This window comes from Hyla sarda, chromosome 2, assembly GCF_029499605.1.
Source record: "Hyla sarda isolate aHylSar1 chromosome 2, aHylSar1.hap1, whole genome shotgun sequence".
NCBI classification, from domain to species: domain Eukaryota; kingdom Metazoa; phylum Chordata; class Amphibia; order Anura; family Hylidae; genus Hyla; species Hyla sarda.
Genome location: NC_079190.1, coordinates 285,035,875 through 285,045,405, shown reverse-complemented (window position 1 = coordinate 285,045,405; position 9,531 = coordinate 285,035,875).

Genomic DNA, 9,531 nt, shown 5'->3' with positions numbered 1-9,531 from the left:
CGATCCTCGGCGGCGATGACATGTGGCAGGCTCCATGGATCATACAGAAGCCGATGAGTAGATGCCTAGCAACATCTGAAGGGCTACAATTTGAGACCACTATACAGTTGTCTCTAAACTGTAGCCCTCCAGATGTTGCAAAACTACAACTCCCAGCATGCCCAGACAGCTGTTTGCTGTTTGGGCATGCTGGGATTTGTAGTTTTGCAACAGCTTGAGGGCTACAGTTTGGAGATCACTATGCAGCGGTCTCTAAACTGTGGCCCTCTAGATCTTGTAAAACTACAACTCCCAGCATGCCCACACAGCAGTTTGCTGTCTGGGCATGCTGGGATTTGTAGTTTTGCAACATCTGGAGGGCCACAGTTTGGAGATTACTGTGCAGTGGTCTCTAAACTGTAGCCCTCCAGATGTTGCAAAACTGCAAATCCCAGCATGCCCAAAGAGCAAACAGCTGTCTCGGCATGCTGGGAGTTGTAGTTGCATACCTCCAGCTGTTGCATAACTACATCTCCCAGCATGCCCTTTGGCGATCAGTACATGCTGGGAGTTGTAGTTTTGCAACAGCTGGAAGCACACTGGTTGGAAAATACTGAGTTAGGTAACAGAACCTAACTGAAGGCTTTCCAACCAGTGTGCCCTCAGCTGTTGCAAAAGTACAACTCCCAGCATGCACAGTCTGTCAGTGCATGCTGGGATTTGTAGTTTTGCAACAGCTAGAGGTTTGCCCCCCCCATATGAATGTACAGGGTACATTCACACGGGCGGGTTTACAGTGAGTTTCCTGCTTCAAGTTTGAGCTGCGGCAAATTTTCCGCCGCAGCGCGAACTGCTAGCTGGAAATTCACTATAAACCCCGCCAGTGGGAATGTACCCTAAAAACACTGCACTACACTACACTAACACATAATAAAGGGTAAAACACTACATATACACCCCTTACACTGTCCCCACCAATAAAAATGAAAAACATATCGTAAGGCAATGTTTCCTAAATGGAACCTCCAGCAAAACAACAACTCCCAGCATTTCTGGACTGACTGTCCAGGCATGCTGGGAGTTTAGCAACAGCTGGAGGCACCCTGTTTGGGAATCACTGGCGTAGAATAACCCTATGTCCACCCCTATGCAATCCCTAATTTAGTCCTCAAATGCGCATGGCGCTCTCTCACTTTGGAGCCCTGTCGTATTTCAAGGAAATAGTTTAGGGCCACATGGGGTATTTCCGTACTCGGGAGAAATAGCTCTTTCTCCTTTTACCCCTTATGAAAAGGAAAAGTTGGGGTCTACACCAGCCTGTTAGTGTAAAAAAAATAAAAAATGTTACACTAACATGCTGGTGTTGCCTCATACTTTTATTTTTACAAGTAAAAGGAAAAAAAGACCACCAAAATTTGTAACGCAATTTCTCCTGAGTACGGAAATACCCCATATGTGGGCGTAAAATGCTCTGCGGAAGCAAAACAAGGCTCAGGAGTGAGAGAGCGCCATGTACATTTGAGGCCTAAATTGGTGATATGCAAAGGGGTGGCTGATTTTACAGCGGTACTGACATAAACGCAAAAATATAAATACCCACATGTGACCCCATTTTGGAAACTACACCCCTCACGGAATGTAACAAGGGGTATAGTGAGCCTTAACACCCCACAGGTGTTTTGAAGAGCCAGAGATACACGAGCGCTGTAAATAACCCTGCTGCATGTGCAAAGGGAGCCAGGGCGCTGTGCAGGGTCCCCTCGAGATCAGACACTTATCCCCTGTCCTGTGGAAAGGGGATTAGGAGTAAAGTAGCGGAGTACTCCTTTAACAAATTTTGTTTTGAATCTAGGAGCCAGGATAAAAAGGCTTTTTTTTTTAAAAATTTTAATCAACCAGCGCAATGTTTCAGTTTTTGAGAGGTGGTTGTTTAACCGGTTGTCGCCTAAGGACGAGCCGGCTCGTCCTGAGATGGCAACCATTGCATGGCGCGGGCTCCCGACTCAAGCCCATGTCATACCGGCCAGCCCCCAGCTGATTCCTGTAGCTCGGGACCGGCATTAATAGCCGACATGTGGCGATTGCCGCAGCCGGCTATTAACCCTTTAGAGCGCAGCTGTCAAAGTTGACAGCGGCATCTAAAGGGACATTTAAATCATCCCTGGTGGTCCAGCGGGGTGGATCGCCCCCCTGCAGCGCGATCGCAGGGGGGGGGGGGGTACGGTGTCCATTTTAGGACAGCATCAGCCATCAAGCTGTACCTCGCTCATCCTGCAGCCAAAACTGCATCCCGCCTCCTCCCTCCTCTGTCAGGTGTCATTCAAAACCTTTGTCATCCTTAAGTCTGTCATACCTCAGATGAAAATGAAAGTGCTGAGTCAGCAGAGCTTCGGCAGACCTGCTAGCACCGACAGTTTGTGATTGGCTGCCAGCAAAGATACTGTGATTGGTTGATGGGAGCGTAGGTGTGTGCAGTCCTCTCCACTGTTTGTGGATGCAAAATGTGGATGACAGAAGTGTCCAAAACTGCTCTCCTGCACGATCTTTACCATGCACGATTTGTACCACACTTCTTTACAAACCCTAATCCTCTAATGTACCCAGCTTTTCCCGATTCCTGCAAAACAAACCTGTGCTCTCAGCTTTTCCCCTATTCCTGCAAAACCTACAGTTATGTAGTTAGCTGTAGGTTTGTCAGGAATTGTTAAAAGCTGAGTAGATAATTGTAGGTTTTTCAGGAATCCAGAAAAGCTGAGTACATAACTGTAGGTTTTGCAGGAATCAGGAAAAGCTGAGTACATAACTGTAGGTTTTTCAGTAATCAGGAAAAGCTGAGTACATAGCTGCAGGTTTTTCAGGAATCAGGAAAAGCTATGGACTCAGCTTTTCCCGATTCCTGCAAAACCTACAGTTATGTACTCAGCTTTTCCCAATTCCTGAAAAACCTACAGCTGAGTACATAACTGTAGGTTTTTCAGGAATCGGGAAAAGCAGAGTACATAGCTGTAGGTTTTGCAGGAATAGGGGAAAAGCTGAGAGTGTAGGTTTGTTTTGCAGGAATCGGGAAAAGCTGGGTACATGAGAGGATTAGGGTTTGTAAAGATGTGTGTCTAAACAGTGGAGCGGGACTGCACACACCTACGCTCCCATAAACCAATCACAGTATCTTTGCTGGCAGCCAATCACACACTGTCTGTGCTAGCAGGTCTGCCGAAGCTCTGCTGACTCAGCACTTTCATTTTCGTCTGAGGCATGAGAGAGTTTAGGTTGACAAAGGTTTTGCCTGATGCCTGACGGAGGAGGGAGGAGGCGGGACGCAGTTTCGGAGGAGGCGGGATGCAGTTTTCGCTGAAGGATGAGGGAGGTTCGGCTGAAAACTGACAGCATTTTGTCTGAGGGAGGAGCCGGGACGCCGTTTTGGCTGAAGGATGAGCGAGGTACGGCTGACGGATGATGCTGTCCTAAAATGGACACTGTAGGGGGGGCAATCAAATGCTGAGGTAGCCGGAGGGCTTACCTCTCCTCCTGTGGCTGCTGTGCTCTGAGAATGATAAAGCCTGGCAGGACCAGCTTTATCAATCAAGCGCAGAGCCCCCAGATCAATGTGGTTCTATGAAACCACATTGATCTGTATGAGAAATCTAATGATTCCACCTAAAAGTCCCCTAAGGGGACTAAAAGTGTAAAAAAAAAAAAAAAAAGTTGAATAAAAAGTTTTAAAAAACACCCATTAACCCTTTCCTTATTAAATCACCCCCCTTTTCCCAAATACCATATAAAAAATATGTAACCATAATAAAAATAAACATATGTGGTTTCGCCGTATGAGTAAATGTCCGAACTATAAAAATATATCATTGATTAAACCGCACAGTCAATGGCGTACACGCAAAAAAATCCAAAGTCCAAAATAGCATATTTTTGGTCACTTTTTATATAATGAAAAAATTAATAAAAAGCAATCAAAAAGTTTGATCAATACAAAGATGGTACCGCTAAAAACTTCAGATCTCTGTGCAAAATATTAGCCCTCATACTGTCCCATACGTGGAAAAATAAAAAAAAGTTTTAGGGGTCAGAAAATGGCAATTTTAAACGTATAAATTTTCGTGCATGTAGTTATGTTTTTTACCAGAAGTGAGACAAAATCAAACCTATATAAGTAGGGTATCATTTTAACCGTATGGACCTACAGAATAAAGAAAAGGTGTAATTATTAGTGTTGAGCGGCATAGGCCATATTCGAATTTGCGATATTTTGCGAATATATGGACGAATATTCGTCATATATTCCATATTCGTAATATTCGCATTTTATTTTCGCATGTGCAAAAATTTGCGAATGCTAAAATTAGCATATACGAAAATTAGCATATACAAAAATTAGAATAAGCGAAAATTTGCACGCCAGTCTCACACAGTAGAATTAGAGCTTTCTTTACACCACGCAAGCTGGAAGCAGAGAGGGGTGATCACTGTGATGTGTACTGTGAAAAAAAAAAACGAATATTCGTAATTACCAATATATAGTGCTATATTCGCGAATATTCGTGAATATGCGATATTCGCGAATAAAATTTGCATTGCGAATATTCGCGAGCAACACTAGCCATTAGGACAATACTGTCTCTACCAGCAGAGAGCCTAGGACAGAATATAGGAAGTGTGTGTGTGTGTACGGGTGGGGCATAAATATTGTTATGTGCAGGATAGAGCCAGATCTGTATACTTGTAAGCTTAGCAAGTCTTCCTTCTCCAGATGGTTCACACTTTGTCTGAATGGTATCTTTTGCTACCCATAAAGTTCTGGCCAACTGTTTCCTGTGTACATACTTGTGTTCTTACTATGTAAAAAAGTGCTGCATCCTGAACTATCACCTATTCACTTCTTCCTGTCATCATGATCAATTTTATTATCAGCCACAGTAGCAGTTCACTGCTTAGACCAGAGCTGCTTTTGTGATTTAACCCCTTTATTGCTGTGATGATGCTGCTGTTTGCCTCCTAAAAACTCACATAGCACCTTGTAGACCCAGTGCATTTTAATCTCCCTTTGTGTAGTGTAAATCATCCCTCATTACAGTGCCAGCCTGTTTAATCCAGTGCAATGTCTCCACAATCCAGCACTATGACATTGCATAGCAGAGAGGAGGTGGGCATGTGAATAGCTGCTCACATGTGATTGGTCAGAGAAGGAAAAGGAAGTCCAGGTGTGAGCACTGCTGGCATACAGCTCAGCTCTGGCCCTGCCGTTAAAATAGTGAGAAACAGAAATAATTGTGCCCCATGAAGGGGACTCTCATGAGCTCAATAACAGCAGTGGGAATGCCAAAAATCACCTTATCACCACTCTCTTTAGAAAGTATAGGTATGCTTTAAGATGAAAGTCTTATAACTACAGTATGTCTTGGACTATTTAATATACTACATATTGTGAAGATGTTAGTTTAGGTTATTTATATGTATGGAAATAGCATCCCTCCATTCTGGTAACTTGACATTTGAATTTGGATACAAAAAAGAACAATTCATTATAAGCCCAATCCTAGTGATATGAAGCTGTTCCCCTGTTCCCCATAGTGTTCTAATACTCTGAAAGAGAACCTGTCAATGATGGCTGTGATTGGCTAAAAAGAATCATTTGGATTAAGTGAGTTTAATTGTATCCACAAATATAACTCTATGAAAGTATCCTACTGATCTATTTATTTTAATAGATTATCTTTACATTCAGGCCTAACAGCAGTAAATTGCAGTTTTTTCTGCAAGGATTCCTATTGGTAAATATTACATTGTACTTTAGGCTCTAGGTCAGTCTTCAATTGTAACAGTACCTGTCATTTTCTAAACTAACTCAGCTTATATTAATTAACTACTCAAACCCCTTGCTCACATTGTGTGAGCTCCCGGCAGGAGAAAGTGGGTGTTCCCCAGCAGCCGCAATGTCACTGAAGACTGTGAAAGCTGTGCCTCGCCATGCACATCCTAAATTTGGTCTCCTGCCAGGCTGGGAGGAGACCAAACTAACTGTTTGACTTGTTGCAGGGAACAGAACAGAACAGCCTTGATTACCCTCACAGCCTCCTGCGATTGAGGTCTCCTTCCACACGTTTAACCACGGTTTTTGACTGTTACCTTTACCTTGACTCCATTTTCCTCCGCAGCAATCCGGTCTGAGAAAGGTTTTAATTCACTGAAACGTCACATACTTTGTTTATTGTATTTCTTAAATAAAAATACCTCTTCTTTCATCGCAAGTGGTGTGCTACGTTATCCTCTTTATTTATGGATGGCTTGGGACCCTAGCCTAGCACCCACTCTGGTAGAGAGTGCCGTATTTACCACGTAATATAAGGAACAGAACAGAGCCACTTAGTGGCCGTTGTTTCAGTAACATTAAAAACATATAAAGGTTGAGAATTTTAACAAAGTGTCTTATAATTACATAAGGAACAATATATTAAAAGTTTAGTTTGGCCACCGGTAGTCTTTAATGAAATTTTATGCAAATAATGGAAAACAATAAAGTTCAATCAGTGGAACAGTGTATACAAAACTACAGGCAGCATAAAACTGGTTCAAACATCTCCATTCCGGGACACTATGAATTACTCTAGGACACTTGGGCATCTCAGAGTTATTATAGTTCAATAATGCCATTGAGACCCGGGTAAATAGTAATAGGGATGGGTCCTGGCGGTTGCTCCCCATCTGGCTGACTTGAGTGACCCATCTCTCCCTAGCAGTGTATAGAGAGAGATGCATCATTCAGGCTGGCCAGGCAAGGGGCAGCCGACGGGACCCGCCCTAAGGACTAGTTATCTTGGTCCCAGCATCATTTTTAAACTATGATTACTCAGAGATGCCCGAGCATCTCAGATTAATTCATAGTGTCCCTAACTGGCGATGCCTGTACCAGTTTTATGCTGCCCACAGTTTGGGCAGCATAAAACTGGTAACAAGTTCCATTTAAAGACATCCATACCCTAAGGAAGTATTAAGCAAATGGTTTATACATCAAGTAACATTTAAAACAATAATAATTTAACTTCATTGCCAGAAGGAGAAAAAAATGCTGACAAATCAATTCCTAAACTTGACTGATGTTTTAGATCTCACATACATTTTACAGCATATGCATAATTCTAGTTTGGATTGAAGTCTTCAGTCCCCTTATAAAGAAGTTGTTAATGCTCACCAAGGTATTTTTCAAATATCTTTATGAACATTGCCCCCTGGTGGTGGACCTGAACAATGTAATGATTCCCACTACATAAATCAATCCTAGACACTTAAGTTGCAAGTAATGCAGATGAATAATAAAGGGGAGGGGGACAGCAGAAATCCGTCAGGGGAAAACCTGTCACAGTCTGGACAAGTAGCATCAGTGTATTTCTGAAGACTGGTTACACTAAAGACACATCTGTAAGAATGCTTGAGAGTTTAGATATTATATTAATAGGAAGGGAAACACTTCTAGATATTGCATAATACCGTCTTCTAGAAAGGAATAGATATTGAGAGTGAGAGACAAGCAAGAGAGATGCGAATCCGCAGATAGAAGCAGGTGAGACCAACTCTTCTCAGTCTTCCTCTCATCACTCTTGTGAGGATTCACCCTATAGCATTTTTTTTCATAAATCTCCACTAAATTCACTCCTCCCCTTCCTTTTGTCAAAAGAGATGAATTTGCACGGCAGTGAGTTTCCATTTTTTATACTGGGGTCAGATCTTGATGAGAGAGAGAGCAGCAGAGATCAATAGCTATCCAGGAATTGATTAATCTACTCTGTTGTATGTCTCGGGGCCAAGCGGGAGTGACACAGTAGTGACACCGTGGTGACACACTGAATTAATGGAATGAGGAGAGAGGGAGAAAGAGCAAGGCTGAGCCAAAGAAGATGGTGAGACAGTCACTGTGCAGTTGTAGAGGATAGACACATTGCTATGCTTTAGAGGATGGTCATACAGGGACACCACAGTATAGGAGGGATACACTCTTGTAACTTATAACTCTTGTATTATTTGTAGTTGTGGCTCCTATAGCAAAAAAAAACAAACAAAAACTTTTTAACCCCTTAAGGACCGAGTGAATTTTGGCTTAAAGACCAAGCCCCATTGTTTAAATCTGACCTGTCTCAGCTATCTCACTTGTAACTAGCTGCACAGCATTGCCTGGTCTTCCAACCTAAACCTTGTGGGAGAGCAGAAGCAACAATGACCTGACCTGACCTCCTATCCGGTCATTAAAGGGGTACTCGGTGGAAAACATGTTTGTTTTTTTAAATCAACTGGTGCCAGAAAGTTACATAGATTTGTAAATTACTTCTATTAAAAACATTTTTATCCTTCCAGTACTTCTTAGCTGCTATAGGCTGCAGAAAAGTTTTCTGTTTTTTTTTTATTTCTTTTTTTTCTGTCCACGGTGCTCTCTGCTGACACCTCTGTCCATATCAGGAACTGTCCAGAGCAGGAGCAAATCTCCATAGCAAACCTATGCTGCTCTGGACAGTTCTTGATACAGACAGCGGTGTCAGCAGAGAGCACTGTGGACAAAAAAAAAAAGAAATCCAAAAACAAAAGAACTTTCTCTGTAATATACAGCCACTAAGGGTACTGGAAGGGTAAAGACTTTTTAATAGAAGTAATTTACAAATCTGTTTAACTTCCTGGCACAAGTTGATTAAAAAAAAGTTTTCCATTGGAGTACTCCTTTAAATCCCCTCCTCACATCCCATTCCCAGATCCCAGCCTTATATCCCATCCTCACATCTCGTCCTCATATCCCAACCTCATATCCCATCCTCAGATTTCGTCCTCACATCCCATCCTCCTATCACATCCTCACATCCCGTCCTCATATCCCATCCTCACATTTCGTCCTCACATCCCATCTTCCTGACTCAACCTCATATCCCGACCTCATATCTAGAAATGAGATTCGCCGAATTTTCCTCCAAAATTTGTTTAGGTCCGAATTTATTCACGGTGAATCGCTATTAAAAACAGCTATTTCTGGACTACAGAGAGCCTTAATAGGGGTGAAGAACAGTTTGGTTTGTTCTAACACGCATAGGGAGTGTGCTGTGTTAGTGAAATAATACTGTTATTCAGTATGACATGCAGATTACAGGCATCGCTATTAGAATCACTGCCACAGAGCATCTGGATGTGGCAGCAGGGAGACCATATGGTGTCAAAATTTAAGAGATTAAAGAGATTTTTTGATGTAATTTTAATTTTATTTAATTTTAATTTATTTTAATTTTTTAGGGTACCTATTCTGGTGAGCATCGAGCTGGGGGTCCGCCGCGAGGTGAGCTACCACCTGTTCCTGCCCCTGCCTCTCAGCGCCCTGCCCCCCGTGTGGAACTGCAAATGTTTCATTTAATCAGTTAGTTGGTTCATTGTTATCGCTACAACCTGTTTGATTGTATTCTTGTGGAAATTCCACAGGTAATATATGATGTCGACGACCATAGGGTCTCAGTCTTGAAAAGATTACATAGATTTTTTTAAATTTAAATTTAAAGGGGTACTCCGTTGCTTAGA